Below are 22,711 nucleotides of genomic sequence, written 5' to 3'. Positions count from 1 at the left end.
CAGAAACAGGGGGGAAATAAAGATATACATCAGGCTCTGCTGCACCCATGGATCCTGCCACACAAGGCAGTTGTCTCACCTTGCCTCATATGCGGGCCGGCCCTGGGTCTGGCTGCGTGTGTGTTCAGGTCAGGCAACAAAAGCAATGAGATGATGCACATCAGTAGCCTTGACTTCAGTTTAGGCTGGAGACAGATGCTCGAGTGTGTACATGGGGTGGTGGTCATATAGACTGGGTAATGCTTGATGGGGGAATTGCTGATCGTTTCAGTTTGGCCTCTGGTGAAGTTTTTGAAAGTGTTTTGAGCTGCTTCAGAAACCTGCCTTACCTGTTGACTAGATGAGACTGCAGGGTAAGGATGTGGTTTGTGGACAGAGGGCATTATTATTATTATTATTATTATTATTATTATTATTAAATTTATATACCACCCTATACCTGGAGGTCTCAGGGACGTTCACAGAACAAAATCGTAATATAAAACCACAAGATATATAATCAAAATAAAAAGAACAACCCAATAACACCCCCCCCCACACACACAGACCAAAAAGAACCACATTTAAAAGGGCATAAGATGTCAATCTAATCAACCAAAGGCCTGGTTAAAAAGGAATGTTTTTGCCTGGCACCTAAAGCTGTATAATGAAGGTGTCAAGTGAACTTCCCTGGGGAGGGCATCCCACAGATGGGGAGCCACTGCAGAGAAGGCCTGTTAAAATGTGAGAAATGGGACTCACAGCACTCTCCTGATCTACATCCCTAAACTGGTTTGGGCATTCACGACTCAAAGCTCAAGATAAATTAACTTTTCTAGGCATATCATTATTGGTATCATGTGAGGAGCGTGCTTGAATACTGTAGCCAGAATAGCACCCTCTGGATATTGTAAGACAATTCTCATCATCTCATTGAAAGAGGTGGGTTTGCTTAATGTGGAGAAGGGATGTTTAAAAGGGAAACATAAAATACCACATACTAATAATACTACAGAAGAAACATCAGCATGCTGAAGGGTTTTGTATCTTGGCTGTTCTTTGAAAGATGGGCCCTGGGAGGCAAGAAGGGGAGGAAGATATATTACCCTCTCCAGAGGGCATGCTTAATGCTCCCATGGCGAGTTAGCAAGTGACTCTTGTGTCACTAGACTAAAAAGAACGCCCTTTTCCAAGGCGTGACAAATTATTAGTTTTCCTTTTTGTAAAGTGTAAGCGGAATCCACAGTCACTTCCCTTCCCTGATACAAAACAGTGGGTGGAGTCATAAAGATGCCTAGAAGAGCTGGCTGAAGCATTTAAATTACTCCTGATCTTAATCTTTTAAATGTTCCCTAAGACTGCCATGGAGCATTATCAGCACAGAATGCAGTCGCTGATGAGAAATTCTACTTACATCTCCATCCACTTTCTCTCTCACTCTCTGACTGATCAAACCAAAGGAGATGGCTATGCCTCTAGAGCCCCTGTGACCAAGGAGCCAGCAGAGGGAGGTGTCACAATGAAGGGCGTGTCACAAGGACTTCCGCAACCTAGCAACCACCAGCACTCAACTGACACTACTCTCAACTGACACTACTAAGTTTGCTTATATGGCTTTTAATCCACGTTCAGCTTTTTACAAGTATGTAAAATGAAATTTATCCCTTTATATTCAAGCTTCTGTTGTTCCTGCACCTACTGAGCATTAGCTATCTAATCTACCTCTCTGCCTTTCTGGTGCAACTGCCACACACCAAAAGGCTATGGAAAGGGCCCTGTGTCTTTGACAATTCACAAAGTGATTCATTGCAGCTCCACAGCAGCCCACTCCTTCTTTTCAGTGTCATCCTATATTGCTGGACAGTGGAAAACCAGAAATCACCCCTTGTGTGTTTATTCATTTTATTACCCTCCTTCACTAGCAGGTCCCAGGGCAAGTTACAACTATCTAGAATTATTATTGTTGTTGTTATTAATTAAATTTGTATACCTCCCTATACCCACAGATTCCAGGGCAGTTCACAGGATAAGATCACAATATAATAATACAAAATACGTAATAAAAATAAAAACAACAACCCAATAGCCCTCTCCCCCAAAAAACACATTTTAAAAGGGCATAGGATGTCAATCAGATCGATCAAAGGCCTGGTTAAAAGGGAACGTTTTTGCTTGGCGCCTAAATGTGTGTAATGAAGGCGCCAGGCGAACTTCCCTGGAGAGAGCATCCCACAGATGGGGAGCCATTGCAGAGAAGGCCCGTTCTCATGTTGCCACCCTGTGGACCTCTTGTGGAGGAGGCACACGAAGAAAGGCCTCAGGGTATGACTGGAGAGGGCGGTGGTCCATAAAGAGACCTAAGGCCAGATGGAAAGGCCTGGCCTCCAGGCCTGAGCTTCCCCACTCCTGGGCTAAAATATCACAAATGTAAAAGGCGAAAGATTTATACGATCTGAAGAGAAACGGCAATGGCGGTCCTCTTCTGAATGGGAGAGGAGGCTCCGCAGGCAACGGGTCGTCCGCTACGGCGAAGCGGAGACCCATTCTGGAAAACCCCAGGCGGCAAGAGCCTGGGGTCTTGAGGCTCGGTGGGCGCCTTGAGCGACCCTCCAAGTGCAAAAGGAACCCCGTAAGGGGCTCCGGAGCGCGGAGGGGGGTTGCGGCGCTGAGAGCTGCTTCACAGCCTGAGGAGCGAAGCCGCGCTGCTGCTGCCGGTGAGCGCTGATCCCTTTTCCTGCTAAATTACGGATTCGGACGAAAAGCAACTAACTTGTGAGTAAAAGACTGAGTCACTTGAAATTAGAGACTTTAAAGGGAAAATCTAAATTGGCTTGAACTTGGCTGAAAGCGGAGAGACGTGGAAGCAGGAAGTCCGTCTTCCGCAGCCATTGAACTTGAAAAAAGCAATCAGCTGGAGGAGTGGAGGCTGAAAGAAAGAGATCCTAAGCTTTACAGATCTAAGCATCTATTGAACTTGCATCTTAAAGTAAAGACTTTAAGCTAAAGATTTGGGATTATTACTTGCACTTGACTTTCCTCCTTTTATTGGATTACAAATTAGAAGGTGAAACCCAGAGTCAGGAGCTGCCTGAGCACTAAGGGAGCTGTCAGTACTGCAGATTTGGATACTGTATATTGGAACTTGAAACAATCTGAGGGTATTGAGACCTTTTAAATTTGAAACACTCTTTTTGGAGATAAATAAGCACTGTCTGTAACAAAGTGACCATTTATAAACTCTGCTAAACATTTGGATTTGAAGGTTCTTGGACATTAAATTAGACTCTGAAAGACAGTTTAAGCTCCCTCTAGAGGATTGGATTAAAACAGTGACTTTACATGCACATTTTACTTTCGATTCCCTTGTTGTTTGCTTGCTCTGGACCTTTCCATTCCCATGGGAATAACTCAGTGTGACCTTGACTGACAGATAACGTTGGAATGAGTGGCACAAGAAAAAGAGGGAGAGCTAAACAAACAACTTTAACAACTCTAACCTCAGCCTCGCAGACACGTAGATCATCTGTACCTACTTTGCCCTCAGAAGTGGAGGGAGAGGGCGAAGCAGAGCAGTTACAATTGGAAGATATGGCCTCAGGAGTATCTGTTTCTGTTCTAGACAAAATTTTTGAAAAATTGGAAGCTTTGGACAAGAAAGTAGATGCGCAATCAGCAAAGATTGACAAAAATACAGAATGTCTAAATAAATTAACTACACAAGTGGTACAGAATGCACAAGCAATTGGACAGTTAACGGAGGCCTCAGCAGAAAATCGGAAATTGGCTGAGGACACCAGACAAAAATTAGAAAATTTAGAGCAAGAGGTAAGACCACTCACTAAACAAGTTGGGGAACATCAGATTTATCTCTCCATGATAGAACTGCGAAATCGTGAGAATAACTTGAGGATTAGATCATTACAAGAGGCAGAAGAAGGACATCTAACTGAGTTTTTGACCAAAGAATTCTCCAAGTTCTGGAATTTGGAAGAAAAGGACTTTAAAATCGTGTCAGCTTTCAGACTTGGAAGATTCATAAAGAAGGAGAGGCCCAGAGACTGTTTGATAACATTGAGATCAAAGGAGGAAAGGGATAAGATCTTGGGCCTACATTTCGTAAAATCACTGGAGGTTTTGGATAGAAGAATTGAAATCTATAAAGATATCCCAAGACTACTGTTGGATCTTAGAGCCGCCTATTCTGAACTTGCTAAACTACTAAGGAGCAACGCAATTCCATTCAGGTGGGAATTTCCCCAAGGAATATCTTTTACCTTTAGAGGGAGAAAGGTTAAAGTAAGAACACTGGAAGAGAGAGACAAATTCCTGTCTACATACGGAGAGGACCTTCAAAAAGGAATTGAACTACCTTCTGGGCCTGAGGCAACGCCAGTACCAACACCAGCACCTGTGGAACCTGAAGATCCTGAGAACAAGATACCACCCCTTGAAAAATAACCAGATAATTCAGGATGTCTCTGCAACTGTTGAGCTGGAATATTAATGGTTGTAACATTCCGGAAAAAAGGAAGAAAATATTTCATATATTAAAAAAAGAACAATTGGACATTATTTGTTTACAAGAAACACATGTGACGAGGCTCCACAGAAAAGTGTTAATAAATAAAAGATTGGGCCAGGAATTTGTATCGTCGGACAAAGTTAAGAAGAGAGGCGTGGTGATATATGCAAAAGAGAGCCTGTCACCTAAATTCCTATTTAAAGATGAACATGGAAGAATTTTGGCTATTGAGATACAATATCAAGGAGAGAAACTGCTGATATTAGGAATCTATGCACCTAATGAAGGGAAATCGGAATTTTACAAGAAGCTGCAGGAGACAATGCTGGACTATCTGGACTACAACAACATCATAATGATGGGAGATATGAATGGGGTCGTATCAACTAACATGGACAAGTCACAAAGTCAAAATGTTACAAAAGACGGCAGACTACCTAAAACCTTTTTTGAAATGACTGACAATATGGATTGGATTGACATTTGGAGGACAAAGAACCCACTAGGAAGAGAGGGAACATTCTTTTCTGAAGCCCAACTGACCTGGACAAGAATCGACCAAATATGGATTTCTAGAGGCCTGGCACCTAAGGTCAGAAAAGTGGAAATCTGCCCAAAGACCTGCTCCGACCATAATGCAGTAAAGATGGATATGACACTATTACCAACTGGATCCTTTAGATGGAAGATGAATGACAATTTGTTTAGAGATCAGGAAATTACCAAGAAGGCCCAAAAAGTTTTGAAGGACTATTTTGAGATAAACATGAATAATATGGTGGAAAAAAGAATAATCTGGGATGCAAGCAAAGCTGTAATGAGGGGATTCTTGATACAACAGAATGCAGTAAAGAAAAGAACACAAAATGAGAAAAAAGATAAGATCTTGGATAAAATAAAAGAATTAGAGAAGAAATTAAGAGTGAATCCGAAGTCACAGCCAACTCTGAGAGAAATTAAACTTTATCAAACACAATATTCTAAATTGATAAATCAGGAAATTGAATGGAAGGTTAAATTAATGAAACAAAAAACGTTTGAGTCGCCGAATAAATGTGGAAAACTGCTAGCTTGGCAGTTGAAGAGAAGACAAAGATTAAATACTGTTACAAACTTAGAGGTTGATGGAAAAAACATCCAGAATCCAGTGGATATCAGAAAGTGCTTCCAGAGATACTTCAAAAAATTATACACCCAAGGGCCGCAAGACGATGTTGAGATTAAACAATTTTTGGCAAAAAACGGACTATCTAAATTGTCACAAGAAAATAGGACAATCCTGAATTCTAAAATAACACGACAGGAGATCGAACAAGCCATCCAGAACATGCAACTTGGCAAATCTCCAGGACCAGATGGCCTGACCTCCAAGTACTATAAGACATTAAAAGACTATTTGATATAACCTTTGATGGAGGTCAGCAATGAAATTATGGAGGGGAAGAGGGCACCGGAGTCTTGGAAGGAAGCGTTCATCACATTAATACCAAAGTCGGAAGCTGAAAAGACACAACTTAAGAACTACCGTCCCATCTCTCTTTTAAATGTGGATTACAAAATATTTGCAGACATTTTGGCAAATAGATTTAAAAAAGTTTTAAATGAAGTAATTCATAAGGACCAGGCCGGCTTTCTCCCAGGTAGACATCTGTTTGCTAATACAAGGAACATTATTGACATTTTGGAACTTTTGCAAACAGATATAAATACAAAAGCAGTTTTAATTTTTATAGACGCGGAGAAGGCCTTTGACAATATCTCCTGGAAATTTATGATGGGAAATTTAAAAGAGATGGGAGTGGGACGGGGTTTTGAGAATGGGATTGAGGCGATATATTCAGAACAGAAAGCTAAACTGATAGTTAATAATGTGGTTACAGAAGAGTTTAAAATTGAAAAAGGGACACAACAAGGTTGCCCTATTTCCCCTTTGTTATTCATTTCGGTTCTGGAAGTGCTATTGAACATGATTAGAGGGGATCGGTTGGTGGAAGGAATTCAGGTCGGTCAGAAACAATATAAATTAAAAGCTTTCGCAGATGACCTGGTTTTGACCTTGCAGAAGCCAGAGCCCAGTACGAAAAGAGTATTACAACTGATTAATGACTTTGGTCGGGTGGCTGGATTTAAACTAAATAAACAGAAAACTAAGGTTTTGGGGAAAAATTTGACTGATACAGAGTCAGAACGGTTTCAGAATGAGACGGAACTTAATGTGGTTAAAAAAGTAAAATACCTAGGGGTAAACATAACAGTAAAAAATCTAAGTCTATTTAAGGACAATTATGAAAAATGCTGGACAGAAATTAAGAGAGACTTAGATAGTTGGTCAAAATTGAAACTTTCTTTGTTAGGCCGAATTGCTGCTATCAAGATGAATGTATTGCCAAGGATGTTGTTTTTATTTCAAACACTTCAGGTTTTGGACAAAACGGAGTGCTTCCAGAAGTGGCAGAGAGACATTTCTAAGTTTGTCTGGCAGGGCAAAAAGCCCAGAATTAAGTTTAAGATTTTAACCGATGCAAAACAAAGAGGGGGCTTTGCCCTGCCAGACTTAAAGTTGTATTATGAAGCCGCAGCGTTCTGCTGGCTAAAAGACTGGCTACTTCTTGAAGACACTGATGTGTTAGATTTGGAAGGGTTTAACAATGCCTTTGGATGGCATGCATATTTATGGTATGACAAGGTTAAAGCAAATAAGGCCTTTAAGAACCATATTGTCAGAAAATCATTGTTTAATGTCTGGACAAAATATAAAGACTTGCTGGAAAATAAAACACCAAGGTGGCTTTCACCTTTGGAAGCCAAGGCCCGAAAAAGACCCAATATGGAGGCTAAATGGCCAAAATATTGGGAAATACTAGAAAAGGATGGAGACAATTGGAAATTGCAGAGTTTGGAGAAAATGAAAGACAAAGTGCGAGATTGGTTACATTACGCTCAGATTAAAGAAGTTTTTAAAAATGATAAGAAACTAGGGTTCCAGGTGGAGAAATCGAAATTAGAAACAGAATTGCTAGAACCAAAGATTAAGGTACTTTCAAGGATGTATAACTTGCTGTTGAAATGGAATACACAAGACGAAACGGTTAAATCGGCTATGATAAGGTGGGCACAGGACATTGGGCACAATATCATGTTTGAGGACTGGGAGAGGTTGTGGAGTAATGGATTGAAATTTACTGCATGTAACGCTCTGAAAGAAAATGTAATGAAAATGATTTATAGATGGTATATGACCCCAGTCAAACTTGCCAAAATTTACCACCTGTCTGATAATAAGTGTTGGAAATGCAAAGAGTGTGAGGGAACGTTCTTCCACCTCTGGTGGACTTGCCCTAAAGTGAAGGCGTTCTGGGAAATGATTTATAATGAACTGAAAAAGGTATTTAAATATACCTTCACTAAGAAACCAGAGGCTTTCCTTTTGGGTATTGTCGGCCAAGGGGTGGCAAAGAAGGACCAGACATTTTTTATGTATGCAACAACAGCAGCAAGGATACTTCTCGCAAAACATTGGAAAACTCAAGATCTACCCACACTGGAAGAATGGCAGATACAACTGATAGACTACATGGAACTGGCTGAAATGACCGGCAGAATCCGTGACCTGGGAGAAGAGAGGATTGAGGAGGACTGGAAGAAATTTAAGAACTATTTACAAAAGTATTGTAATTTGAGTGAATGCTAAATAAGATGCTAGATCAAAATAACTGAGCACCACTAAATTTAGAAGTTTTTAAGAAAATAAGTAAGACTGTGAAATTTAGCTCCTTCTGAGAATTATAAGATTATGAAATATAGAAGGGATATAAGAATTTAAATAAGATGATAAATTGCTGACAAAATGTTACAACGATGAAAGTGGGAGCGGGAGATGTGAGGAAGTCCAAAGAAAATGTGAAAATATGTTAAGATCAATGTCATATTGCTTATTATGTTTATTTTTATTGTAAAACCTAATAAATTGCTTTAAAAAAATAAAAATAAAATATCACAAATGGTCTGATTTAACTATGTCACAAACTGGTGAGTCGATAAAACAAGCTAGGCTTAGCCTCTGTCCCTCAGTGTGATGATTCGGGATGGTTCAGTGGAGAGAAAATATTTTGTTCACCCACTTAGTTCCTTTCTGCCAAAAAGACTGTGGTTTGATGCCTGGCCGGTGGTTAAGAATTCTGATTCAAGTTTCCATTTTCTGTTGTGCCCAGTGATGAATCGGTCTTGCCAGCACAGGCCTTCAAAGGATTTTGCAGTTGGAGGGAAGACGTGGAGAAGCCTTGAGTACCACCTGCATGCCATATGTTGGCAATGGGGATGTTCCTCTGGTGGGAAGAGGGATTATGCGATGGCTTCTCCAACGTTAAACAGAAGCCTCCTCATGAGAATATTTGGGGATTAAAAGAGAATAAGAACAACATCTGCAGCAATCACCGCAGAATGTTATGGCCGGTTAGCTTTTACGAGCCCAATCCAATGTCCATTGAAGTCAGTAGAAAAAAAACCACCTCGCTATTGACTCCAGTAAGCTCTGGCTCAGCTCCATTCATATGCAACTTAAAGTAGGAAAGGGTGGATATTTTTCTGGCAGCAGCAATATTTTTCGTTGAACAAAAAATGGAAAGACCCAGTAACTTTCAAAGAAGTAGGCAGAACAAACATGGAAGATGTGGGGTAGCCTACTGATAGAAAAGCTATTCAAATAGGTCAGTACCAGAAGCAGAAATGGACAATTTTATGAATGGGTGGTGACATGTCATTGCGCACAGACCAGGTACATTTATAAAAGCTAGTGAATGAAGAACTAACGTAGTATAAATAGGAGGAAATATAGTGATGACCAGAAGGTAGGTCTGCCAATGTATAGATAGGTCCATCAACAAGATAAATGCAGCCACCAGCCACTGTCAACATGACCAGTAGGCAAAAATTAAGGGAGTTGGGATCCAAGAACTTCTGGAGGTCTGTGAGTCAAAGGCAAATGTGTTTATTTTTTAGTCTGATTTGATTCTAGTGGGTTTGTTGTTTTTTTAAATGATATTTATTAAAATTTCAGAAAAAAGAATTACATAAAAACAAGAAAAGCAAAAACAAAAGACAGAAGTAAAAATACAAGAAAAATACAAAATACAGAATAAAAGAATAAAAAACACTTTAAAAAAATAGATCAATCTTTCCATGCCTTACATTCATATCCTTGTTTCCCTGACCTCCTCATACCTCCCTTTTTTGTATTCCAATTCAGTTAGTTAATTCAGCAATTTCTTTCCCTCTTTATTTTCTAGTGGGTTTGTATTACAGTGGTACCTCGGGTTACATACGCTTCAGGTTACATACGCTTCAGGTTACAGACTCCACTAACCCAAAAATAGTACCTCGGGTTAAGAACTTTGCTTCAGGGTGAGAACAGAAATCGTGCTCCGGCAGCGCAGCAGCAGCAGGAGGCCCCATTAGCTAAAGTGGTGCTTCAGGTTAAGAACAGTTTCAGGTTAAGAACGGACCTCCGGAATGAATTAAGTACTTAACCTGAGGTACCACTGTACAAGAAATGAAACGCTCAACCATAAAGGTGGCCTTTTTCTTCAAAAATGATTAACATAACTTTTGATTATTGGATATAATTGTAAGTTATATTTTCTCTATTAAGGATTTAGTGATATGGAAATGCATTTAAATCTAATTGATTAATCAATTAACAGACTGATTAAAGAACACCTGAAGCATACTTTAATTTGTGACAGTCCTACTACTGGTATTTTGATTAAGTGCAATTTTATTCCCTCTTCTAAATTTTAAGTGTCTCAGAAATGCCCTAGGCACTTCTGGACTGGATCCAGACCAATAGCGAAGTCATATAGAAGTAAGTGTTCCCCATTGAGCTCAGTGGGACTTCCTTCCCAATATGGGTGTGTGGCATTGCAGCCTCTTAGCTGAACTTAATTCCCTTCCAGTTTAATGGGACTTCATCTAGTTATGGCTAACCTTTCACATTGATTTAAGTGGAAACGAAGTGCAACTAATTTACCTTGAACCCATCTCATTATATTTCTGAAATCTAGCCATTCCCAGATTTCTACTGCCTTTTCACTTAAACTCTATGTCTTTTAAGATTGCCTACCACGATTGAGATCTACAACGGATGTCATCTATGTTAAAATAATTTGGCATCCCACTGATCACTAATAACTGATTGAATATTATTAACTATTTGTCTGTCTGTATGTTTTTTATGGAAGTGATGTACGGAAGTGAGAGCTGGACCATAAAGAAGGCTGATCGCCGAAGAATTGATGCTTTTGAATTATGGTGCTGGAGGAGACTCCTGAGAGTCCCATGGACTGCAAAAAAACCTATCCAGTGTGGTATAGTGGTTAAGAGCGGTAGTCTCGTAATCTGGGGAACCGGGTTCGCGTATCCGCTCCTCCACATGCAGCTGCTGGGTGACCTTGGGCCAGTCACACTTCTTTGAAGTCTCTCAGCCCCACTCACCTCACAGAGTGTTTGTTGTGGGGGAGGAAGGGAAAGGAGAATGTTAGCCGCTTTGAGACTCCTTCGGGTAGTGATAAAGCGGGATATCAAATCCAATCTCTTCTTCTTAACGAAATCAGCCCTGAGTGCTCACTGGAAGGACAGATCATGAAGCTGAGACGCCAATATTTTGGCCACCTCATGAGAAGAGAAGACTCCCGGGAAAAGACCCTAATGTTGGGAAAGACGGAGGGCACAAGGAGAAGGGGAAGACAGAGGACGAGATGGTTGGATAGTGTTCTCGAAGCTACCAGCATGAGTCTGACCAAACTGTGGGAGGCAGTGGAAGACAGGAGTGCCTGGCGTGCTCTGGTCCATGGGGTCACGAAGAGTCGAACCCGACTGAACGACTTAACAACAACAATGTTTTTTATTATGCTTTTGATTACTGATGTTCTGTAATGTGTTTTTAATGTTGTGCACTGCCCTGCGATCTTTTGCTAAAGGGTGGTATATAAATTTAATAAATAATAATAATAATTAAAACATATGCTTAACTCTCCTGTTGAAAGCAATGTTTGGGGCTCAAAGTACCTCTGGAATTCTTCTAAAGGACTCCTAACCTGAGGTTTATGAAGGAGTTTGGAAGAAAACCTAAGTACACTCACACAGTAGGTATAATTTAAATGCTTTTTGAACAGGGAGGGAGGGAAAATCAACAGGAAAGCAAATGAAAAGGGCCATGAATTAAGCAATGCTATGGTTGCATAAAAGATCACAGGGTTCCCTAAGTGAGGATGTGCACTTGTGTTCCAAAAATATTTTCCATTCACATTGAAATCAGCAACGAGTTGCAGTTGTTCAAAGAGAAAACTGCTTCCTGCCCACACTAGATGGTTGCCTTCCAGACTGCGTAGGTGACTAAGAAGTCTACTTCCTAGACACCACAGGTGGTTTTAGGACAACTTATGTCTACCAGCCTGTACGGCTTAGTCAGTTATATCCATCCCACCGTTAGGATGGCATTTAATCCCAGAGATTTCCCTTTGGCAACAGCAAGGCACTCTCTTTCCCAGAAGGGTGGAAAAAATCCCACTGCTGTTGCTGAACTTACATGGGATGTAACTTTGGCTCCAGACTGTGGCCTCAGTGCCCTTGTCTTATTTAGGCTTATTGTATTATTATCAGTGCTTTTTTTTGGGGGGGGGGGTACTCAAGGCACACACATCCCATTAAAAGTGTGGCACTTACTGTAATACAATCATAGCTTGGAAGTCGAATGGAATCCGTTCCAGAAGTCCATTCGACTTCCAAATCTGATTATTATTATTATTATTATTTATATGCAGTGCTTTTTTCTTTAAAAAATGTTCAGGGGTACTCTTATTTTCCTACACATATTGAAATACTGCCCCTCAATGAGGCCACAAAATGTTTAGGGGTATGCGTACCCCTGTGTCCCCCCAGGGGGGAAACTGTTTATATCTCACCTTTTCCCCAGAACAGGACTCAAGGTGATTTACAGAAATCAAGAACAACATAGACTAAACACAGAAAGCTAAAAGTTTAAAGGGGCAATAGCTAAAAAGTAATTAAACTATAATTAAAACAAATTATTAAAATACAGATTGTGAAAGCAACCCACAACCCCTCCCAGATCTGTTCTGGGTCATCATCCCCCCGACCTTCCAGAGCACATTTGAAGGGTGTAATATGGGACACATGAAGGGAGAGGAGGAAAGGGGAAGTTTCATAGCATGAGCCAAAGGCCTGGCTCAAATGGGATGACTTGTGTTGGACGCAAGCACAACACTTTCATTCAGTTGAAACCGCTCTGTTCCATTTCGAATGGGTTTTCCTTGTTATATCACTGTAACAGTTTGATCTGTTTTCATAAGTGTCAATTACATTGTTGTAACTCCTGTGGGATTGAATGGTGAAGGGTGGGTAGGAAATTATATTGATAAATAGCAAACTGTACGTATGTTGGGGGCCTGGCTCACAGGTTTCCCCTCCTCTTTCTTTCTTTAACTTGTTACTATTTCCAATCTCTATTCTAACAGGGAAGCAGGGAAGCTCAGATGATTAAGAGTAATGGAAGTCTTGTAAAAATAGCTACCGATATAAAGGAGTTGAGGGAATACTTGGGAAATAGCAATGTACGCAAAGCAGCAAGAGAAGGCAAGTGGAAGCTGAGTGGCGGGCGGGCAGGGAACACTAGTGGACTGTGGGAAATGTAGTCATTTGCATGTCAAGGTCCCCAGGGCCACCCCAATAACTCACACATCACGCAGAATTTTTTGTTTAAGGTTTTTGGCATAATTTTGGCCACAACTTTATTAAAATACAAAAATGTGAGTGGTTGCTTAGGCATTGGTTGCGATTATCTGCCCCCAGTGGGGGACACACTGACATTCCACATGCCTGCGAAAGTCAGAAAAGGGGAATACACTTGGGGGTAGCGACGGAGCAGGGAACCTGCCCTCAGCCCTCCCCAAATGCAACCAGGGGCTCTTGCGTGGCCCTAGCCCCTTGACAGGGTTGGGCAAAAGCAACAGTGAGCCCCTGTATTCCTTTAACAGAATCCCTTGCAGCAGCAGCATTAGAGGGGCAGGCACAGCCAATCCATGCCCCTCAACCAACCAAGCCATAAACCAGTGCCTAACGGCAACCTTACAAGTTGTGACGATTTGCTACGCAGTGGGCAAAAACCAAATGGCCCCAGCCAATCTGCCAGATGGACAAAATTCCTACTGGGCCCCTGCCCCAAGAGCAGACGACCCCATGACAGGCATAGCAAGGTCAAGGCGAACAACCCTAATTCTAGGGAGGGGGGACAGGCAATCCGATGCACAGGGCGAAAAGAGGAAGCTCTACACTTCGTGCAGGGAGTTTTAGCATTTCTGGCTGTCAATCAACAAATGGCAGCATTAGCTTCTTCCCAACAACAAGGGAAGCCCAATCACAACAGTGGCCAACGATCAATTAGCCCACCCCACAACTTTGTAGTGTTCTGGCGGCCCCCACAGCAACACATGCTCTCCATGAAGGAGAACACGCTTTCTGCTAGTGACATTTAAGGCTCATACATGGTGGGGTGGTGGTGGTAAAAATCTGTTCTATGAATACACTTGAAACTTCACTAAGAAGAGGTGCCAAGTTCTTCTTTTGCAGCTTATTCCATTGCCAGACTTCCCTTAGAGTTGCTGAGAAGAGATTTTGCTTCTGGAGCAGATCAGGATGAGCTATACCTCTACTGTTTATTATTGTAGTTTAACGTGGAAAGATAACTGACATGGTGCATTGTACACATACATCAAAGTTAATGCACTGCACAGCGGGATATCATGGCAGACTTGGGATTGCTGTATTTTGTGCTTGGGGACAAATTGTCAGTTACAAAGTGCACTTAGGCAAGTAACAACCTATCTTATAACTTGTTTTGGGAAGGTATATATCCTAAACAGCAGGCTAGGATATATTAATATGCATCTGAAGAAGAAGTTGAATTCAGACTTAGTCATTCTTAGAGTAGAACCACTGAAATCAGCTGTACTTGCATTAATAAAAACCAGCACGTCCCACTGGTCTGAATGGGACTGCTGTAAGAAGGACATAAATCTGGAGCCGACCCACTTATTGGGCATGCATGACAAGGTCTTTTTTGGTGTTACTCTCAGATTGCAGAATGCCTTCCCTTTGGAGCCACAATCAGCCTCCAATCTTACTGATTTGGGGAAAGGTTTCTAGACACCTTTTTTAATGGCCTTTCAGATTTTCTAGCAGCGTTGATATTATATGATATTGCTAGAGGGACGCGGGTGGTGCTGCGGTCTAAACTATTGAGCCTCTTGGGCTTGCTAATCGGAAGGTCAGTGGTTTGAATCCCCGTGATGGGGTGAGCTTCCGTTGCTCTGTCCCAGCTCCTGCCAACCTAGCAGTTCAAAAGCATGCCAGTGCAAGTAGATAAATAGGTACTGCTGTGGCAGGAAGGTCAACAGTGTTTCCATGCGCTCTGGTTTCTGTCACAGTGTTCAGTTGCGCCAGAAGCGGTTTAGTCCTGCTGGCCACATGACCCAGAAAACTGTCTGTGGACAAATGCCGGCTCCCTTGGCCTGAAAGAAAGATGAGCACTCAAACCCATAGTCGCCTTTGACTGGACCTAACTGTCCAGGGGTCCTTTACCTTTACCTTAACGCAGCATCCTCAAATAGTGGCACCAATTGATTGGTACCCAACAAGGAAAATGCTGTTTTGTACTGACCTTTACCTTTTACCGATATGATATTGCTGCTCTTATTTTTGACTTGTTATAAAATGCCTTGACACTTTTCAGAAAGGCGGTATAAATATATGTATTTAAAATAAATGAGATTAATAATAATAGTATCAGACCACTACTCTCATGTATGTTGAATGGAAAGCCATGATTTGTCTACAAATCTGAAGGAGCGTCTCCACCCCCATCGTTCTACCCGGACACTGAGGTCCAGCACCGTGGGCCTTCTGGCGGTTCCCTCACTGCAAGAAGCCAAGTTACAGGGAACCAGGCAGAAGGCCTTCTCGGTAGTGGCACCTGCCCTGTGGAACGCCCTCCCAACAGATGTCAAAGAGAACAACAACTACCAGACTTTTAGAAGACATCTGAAGGCAGCCCTGTTTAGGGAAGCTTTTAATGTTTGATGTATTACAGTATTTTAATACTTTTTGGAAGCCGCCCAGAGTGGCTGGTGAAGCCCAGCCAGATGGGCAGGGTATAAATAATAAATTATTATTATTATTATATTACAAGGACTTCTCTCATAACTGATGCAATATATCTGTCTTTTTCTCCTCTGAAATCCATGACCAAGTAAAAATGTATTCCATGCCACATTTTCATGATAGTCTCCCAGCATCTCCAGATTTTTCCACACATGATAATTTCTTTGCATAAAATGCATGCACCAGTGAAATCATATACAAAAATGGATTATATTTAGGGAAATTGCTTGGCAAAAGACCCCCCCAAAAAATGGATACAATAATGTGCATTTTGAAACTGCATACTAAATTGCCGGTCAATTTTTGCTAGGGTTTTTATATATAATAAATCACAAACTGCTGTGGATATGTGATTTCTCAGTCAAGTGGGTATGTATATTTGTGCATATGCATTTAAGTGTAGATAGATGCACCTGAAGAATTGACTTAAGGGACGATTATATCAGAGTTACTGATTGTGTTAGCCAGTCCTGAGATATAAGGTAAAGGGGCCCCTGACCATTAGGTGCAGTCGTGACCGACTCTGGGGTTGCAGTGCTCATCTCACTTTATTGGCCGAGGGAGCCGGCATACAGCTTCCAGATCATGTGGCAAGCATGACTAAGCCACTTCTGGTGAACCAGAGCAGTGCATGGAAATGCCGTTTACCTTCCTGCCAGAGTGGTACCTATTTATCTACTTGCACTTTGACGTGCTTTCAAACTGCTAGGTTGGCAGGAGCTGGGACCGAGCAACGGGAGCTCACCCTGTCGCGGGGATTCGAACCGCCGACCTTCTGATCGGCAAGTCCCAGGCTCTGTGGTTTAACCCACAGCACCACCCGCATCCCTAGTCCTGAGATAGCTAACACTTAAAGCTAGTATTTAGTGCAGCTATGCCCTCTTATTTGTTTCAACCATTAAACAGAAACTGGGTTGAAAGCAACTAGGAAGAATCTTAGCTTGCCTCTGTTGCCTTGTAAATACTTCTCTACCTTGAGATTTAGGTGATCGTATGTAAGTTATACTGTGCAGTCAAGAGTGTTTTGCTTAGCCACGTTTCTTGTCTGCCTCACCCAAATTTCATCTCTGACTTTGTTATACAACATTACAAGCGGAGGAGCGAATGAATGTCTGCCATCTGCTCTATGCTACTTAAGGATGATTTCTCTAATTAGGTCAAATTGACTTGCTGTCAATGATTAAACGTAATAGGTAATAATAAGTTGGCTTAATCATTGGCCACCATTATTGTTAGTTCATTGATTGCAATAATTTCAAAAATTACCCATTGGAATAAAATATGTTTAGCACCTGGTTTTTGGGGGGAAACATCTGTGATAAATATGTAATAGATGTGGAATTTTATGTCTCTTGATCTGGAAGGAAGTAAATAATCCTCAGTTTTAAGTGTGTGAATGGGCATAGATTTATTATTGGACAAGGAGAGGATCAAATAAAAATCAGTGTAAAATTTACTGCAGGGACTTAAAGAACTGTCAAAAAGAATGAATCATGTTCTCCATACTGAGGATTCCTGACAGTGTCTCCTAACTTCAGTTTCACCAAGATTTGTGGTTCTATTGGTGATAAGAGCTGCACGTGGACAGGTTAATAGTAGACGCTCATATTCTGAGAATCTGGGTTCAGCCTTTGGAAGACAACCGATCATGGACCAAATGCATTCACTTTCAACTATGGCTGTCCCTGTTTGGCCCTCTCATGAAATTTTCTCTCGCATCAAAGCCTGAATGTTAACAAAAATATGATTGATCTTCCTTGGTTCTAAGATGACTTTGACCATTACAATGAATTTGCTTTGCCCTCTTTTTATATTTGCACACTGGTCAGGACAGTGGTGTTACTTGCAAACAATTTTTGCTAATCAGCTCCTGGTTTCCTACCATCATATGGAAATCTTAGGGAAGATATACAATCTGGGATTTTTTTTTTACAGAACAATTCAGGTACCTAATGACTTCCAGCTTCTAAAGATGCCAACTAGCTTCCTGAATCCCAATCAGTCAATTTTAAGCACCATCAAGTTAAAAAAAAGAAACCCCAAACAGCATTTACCCATATCCCCCCGTGGGGCATTTAAGTTAAGAGTACAGTTCTATTTTTCACTTTCTTAGATTTCTTCTCTTGACTAGTGTTTTATTTTTAATAGCACTCTTTTAAAGAAAACCCAAAGATTATGGTTCTTACAAATTTGAAGACAACCAGTGAAACGTCTGGATATTATTTATCCATGGAACTTCTTTTTTTTACTTGCCAGAATTAGCAAACACTCATTTGAGTTGCATCCTTCTGTGGCTGCAAGTGTTTGAACTACACATGTATTTTTTTAATGCCAGCCTTGGAAAAATGAGTGAGGCTTTGGCTGATTCCACCTTTTGTCTACTGTTTCATTGCCCAGTTTCCTCATATTTTTAGCATCTTTAATGTATCTTAAATAAAAGTTGTAATACCTGTATTATCAAATGTTCATTAATTGTTTATTCAACATGTCAATCAGTAAAGTTATGTCTATGCGCTCCTGCTTACTGTATATTCACCTGGAATTTTGCAGAATGGCTTTAGGAAATATAATAGTCCAAGTCTTCAAACCTCTGAACTTTTTTTCCTGTTGTTGTTCCTTAGCAATAGTGTACCACTAGGACGCGGGTGGCGCTGTGGTCTAAACCACTGAGCCTCTTGGGCTTGCCGATCAGAAGGTCGGCGGTTCAAATCCCCGCGACAGGGTGAGCTCCCGTTGTTTGGTCCCTGCTCCTGCCAACCTAGCAGTTCGAAAGCACATCAAAGTGCAAGTAGATAAATAGGTGCCGCTCTGGTGGGAAGGTAAACAGTGTTTCCATGCGCTGCTCTGGTTCGCCAGAAGCGGCTTAGTCATGCTGGCCATATGACCCGGAAGCTGTACGCCGGCTCCCTCAGCCAATAAAGCGAGATGAGTGCCGTAACCCCAGAGTCGTCTGCGACTGGACCTAATGGTCAGGGGTCCCTTTACCTTTACCTTTTAGGACTGCCTAGCTATTTTATTTTATTTTTACTGTTTTCTGTAACATAAAATGTGTGCTTCTTATTTTTTTATAGCAACTGTGGGGTTGCAAGAAATTACCCCCTTCCTTTGACAGATGGAGGTGATCTGGCAAAAAGATCTGGGGACTCACCCAGTGTAGTGATTCATCTTTAGTTCATTCCCATTGGTCTCAGAAGAATCAAGAACATACAGTGCTTGAAGATAATCCCAACCTCACCAAATAGTTCTATGTATTTGTTTGTTGAGTAGGGCTCAACAGAGATAAACCAGGTGTCATATATCATGGAGGAGCAGAGTGAGGGGAAGTGTGTGCATGTGAGTATGTCAGAGAGGGAATATTATGTTTGCTCCAGCGTCCTACAGCAGGGAACCTTCTAGATTCTCCTGGCTCTTGTCCAAGAACAGCAACAAGTGCACTTTCTTGAAAGTGAAGAAGCCAAGCCTCATTTTAGCAAACTGACAGTGCAAACTCAGTAACAGGAAAAGAGCGGGAATTTGTCCAGGCACTCCTAGGCACCAGCAATGTGGAAAAGATCACATCAACTCAGGAGAGAACCTTCAGTGTTCCCTAAAGGCAATTATTATATTGTAGTAGTTGGCTGTATTTTGGTTTATGACAAATTGTGTGGTATCCAGTGCTGAAGCTCCACTGGCGCAACAGACTTCTGTGCATGCAGCGGAACTTCCTCTTCCTCTCCTGTCCCTTCCAGACCCCTTCACACCTTCAAAATCAGCTCCAGAAGGTTGGGAGACCCTCTGGAACAGATGTGGGGGATGCATTGAGGGAGGAGAGGAAACAGAAGTCCCATTGGAGCAGTGGAACTAAGCAGAGGGAACATTGGATACAATCCTGCCCAGAGCCTTACATATGGGGAGAGCTATACATTCAGTTAAGTAGAATATTCTTCCGTCAACCACACCAGATATAACAACTCGATCTGCCTGCTCAGATGTACCGTATCTTTTTACAAAGCTATTGTTTACAAAGTTAGTGTACTACCAACTTTACTGTATGCTAGTGAAACATGGACCACTTATAAACACCAGCTCCTCGAAAGATTCCATCAATGGTGTCTCTGAAAATTTTTACACATCACTTGAGAAGATAGGCAAACTAATCTGACATATTAAAAAGTTACAAATCTTAGTAACAATACATTGGTGCTGATTGCCCAAGATTAGACCGTGATGAACACGTTCTCTCAAACTAGCTGATTATATAAACTCACTTTTTTTGGTCCTTATTTTGTTTTTGTGTCACTTAAACAATTTATTTTGGGGGCCTCAAAATCTGGATGTGGCCTCGACTTCTGAGGAAGTCTTGCCTGTAGTTCCCGTTTGAGTGTAAATTTGGTGAACCTTGCTGTACAATGTGTCAGATAGTCCCAACAGCCCTTCTTTGATGAGAATCAACAATGTCTTTCTTAAAACCAAAGTATGCCAATTGGCTTAAAAACACTCCACAGTATAAAGGAGCACTTTCAAGTGGAATCTTCTTTTGGTGGAAATGTCCTGTTTTGCTTTGCAAAAGTCTTTGTTCTCTTTTCCAAGTTTTCGTTTTCTCTCCTAGGGTGATGACTGTGAAATCTTCAAGGAAATGCAGCAGGTCAGGCATTTATAGATTCTTAAATATAAACTGCTTGATTCTGTGCTGCTTAAACTTAACTAAAATGCTTTTCCAGGTGTTCAGTGCCTTCATATGCGTTACAATTTCCAAAGCTTTCCCTCCAACAGATGTGAAATGCAATGATCTCCAGTTTCCTGGTCTTTAATCTCTTGACCTTTTTAAAACTAATGGAGTTGTATTTGCCACTTTCTAATCCTCAGGAATTATGCCTCCCTGGGCACATTTTTAAACTTGTCATTTTCATTTCGTACCCTTTAATAAATTCCACAACATCACATTAACTTGCACCTCATCTATGTTACTTGATCCTTGAAGCAACATGTATCTTTCCCATTTTCTGCTGTTTGCCCTGAAAAATAGAACCATTCCCTGGGGTTCCAGGTCTTACAAATATCACAAGCATGAATCTAGAACCCTACAAGAAGGGGAACGCATCTGATGTGGGAATTTTTGAAGGAGCAGGCAAGGAAAGGGTTAAGAATCCTCACACGGCTTCTCTACTGTTGGTTTTGTCCTAAGGACCATAAATGCACCAGTTTGATATATAAGCCAGGCATGATGGGAGTCCCTGAGGCAACACAAATTGAAATGACCAGAGAAGATAACGCTCCTTCAATTATTTTGGACTCTTTCCAATGCTTATCTCTGCTCTGTGCAAACATAGCAAAGAGAGAGAGTGTCTGTCAGCATAGGATAGTGGTTAGAGTGACTAGGACTGGGGAGACCCAGATTCAAATCTGCACTCAGCCCATGATGCTTACTAGGCAACCCTGGGCCAGTCAGTATCTCTCCACTAATCATAGGGTTATTGTGAGGATAAGATGCAAAGTGGGGAAAACCATGTATACTGCCATTAACTCCTTGGACGTAAGCAAACAAAGGACTCATTCCACAGCTGGGTTGATAAACAAGCTTACCAGCCAATCAAACAATGACTTAAATCAGGGGTTGGCAACCTAAGTCCCTTGGGCCACAAGCGGCACACGGGGGTCGTTTAACCTGCCCCCGAGCCGCCCCCGAACCGAGCCGCTCTCTCAGCAAGTCCTTGCAGCGCAGCGCAGCGCAGCACAGGGACTTGTTTTCGCGGCGCCGGAAATCGCGTCTGTGCAAACGCAGACACCAGAAATTGTGGGCGGGCACCCGTGATCCAGACCATAGAGGGATCTCCACTGGAGTGAACCAGCCCAGGAAAGGTAAACTTTGCCGATCCCTGACTTAAATAATCTTGCCCTCCTATCCTCCCAACCATTGCCTGCTCTCTAATTTTCTCCCACTGTTATCACTTCCTGCTCCACCAGCTCAATAAATTTACCCAAGTGCCCCACAGTCAGGTGGCTAGATTAGAACTACCGTGGCTTTCTAGGCACCCATTGGTAGGCATCTTCCCACAGCCAGAAGAGGAGTGGGCAGGACTCTCTAGGCAGAGAATGAGTGGGCAGGGTCAAGGTTGATGGGCTGTTATGCAAGTCATAGAATAATGGACTTGTACAGTTGGAAGAGGGAAGCAGGTGGCACTGTGGATTAAACCACAGAGCCTAGGACTTGCCGATCAGAAGGTTGGCGGTTCGAATCCCTGCAATGGGGTGAGCTCCCGTTGTTTGGTCCCTGCTCCTGCCAACCTAGCAGTTCGAAAGCACGTCAAAATGCAAGTAGATAAATAGGTACTGCTCTGGAGGGAAGGTAAATGGTGTTTCCGTGCACTGCTCTGGTTCTGCCAGAAGCGGCTTAGTCATGCTGGCCACATGACCCGGAAGCTGTACGCCGGCTCCCTTGGCCAATAAAGCGAGATGAGCGCCGCAACCCCAGAGTCGGCCATGACTGGACCTAATGGTCAGGGGTCCCTTTACCTTTACCTTTACAGTTGGAAGGGACCCTGAGGTCATATCACCCAACCCCCTGTCATGCAGGAATTTCAGCTAAAGCATCCATGACAGATGGCCATCCAACTTCTGCTTAAAAACCTCCAAGGAAGGAGAGTTCTGTTCTGCAGACGGGCTTGGGACTATAAGAACATATGGTGGCCTGGTTGTTTGTTTTTTATTTCGTCTGTCTTCACCCTTGGGGAAGGGGCTCATTGTTACCAAGTTTTGATTCAGCACTGTATTTGTTTTTGTCATATATTACAAAAGTGGCCCCAGATTGGACCACCGTGGAATGCTTGCTTAATGGGATAACGTATCTCAAATAATGAGTCAACAAAGCTTTGGTGGTTCTAGGCTAAGGACCTGCTTACATTATTAGCTCGTGTATAATCAGTGGCTGTGCCACCCAATGTGAAAGGAAATGTAAATACAGATGGTCAGAAATAAATGGCACCCTCGGAAGTTGTTGGA

The 22,711-nt window shown here is 41.9% G+C and overlaps 1 long non-coding RNA gene across 2 annotated transcripts in view; it reads left to right on the top strand.

Moving 5' to 3' along the window:
- The first annotated feature begins 1,420 nt into the window (after nt 1-1,420).
- The window catches only part of LOC308473702, a 50,537-nt gene continuing 29,246 nt past the window's right edge, over nt 1,421-22,711 (top strand). For both annotated transcript variants that reach the window (XR_013984219.1, XR_013984220.1), the window contains exons 1-2: nt 1,421-1,621; nt 20,322-20,357. This is a non-coding gene — a long non-coding RNA (uncharacterized lncRNA). The remainder of the gene's footprint in view (nt 1,622-20,321; nt 20,358-22,711) is intronic.

The sequence above is a fragment of the Podarcis pityusensis genome, assembly GCF_964106645.2.
Source record: "Podarcis pityusensis genome assembly, chromosome: 3".
Classification (NCBI taxonomy): domain Eukaryota; kingdom Metazoa; phylum Chordata; class Lepidosauria; order Squamata; family Lacertidae; genus Podarcis; species Podarcis pityusensis.
The sequence above is the reverse complement of the archived record's forward strand: the minus strand, read 5'-3'. Positions and strand labels throughout refer to the sequence as shown.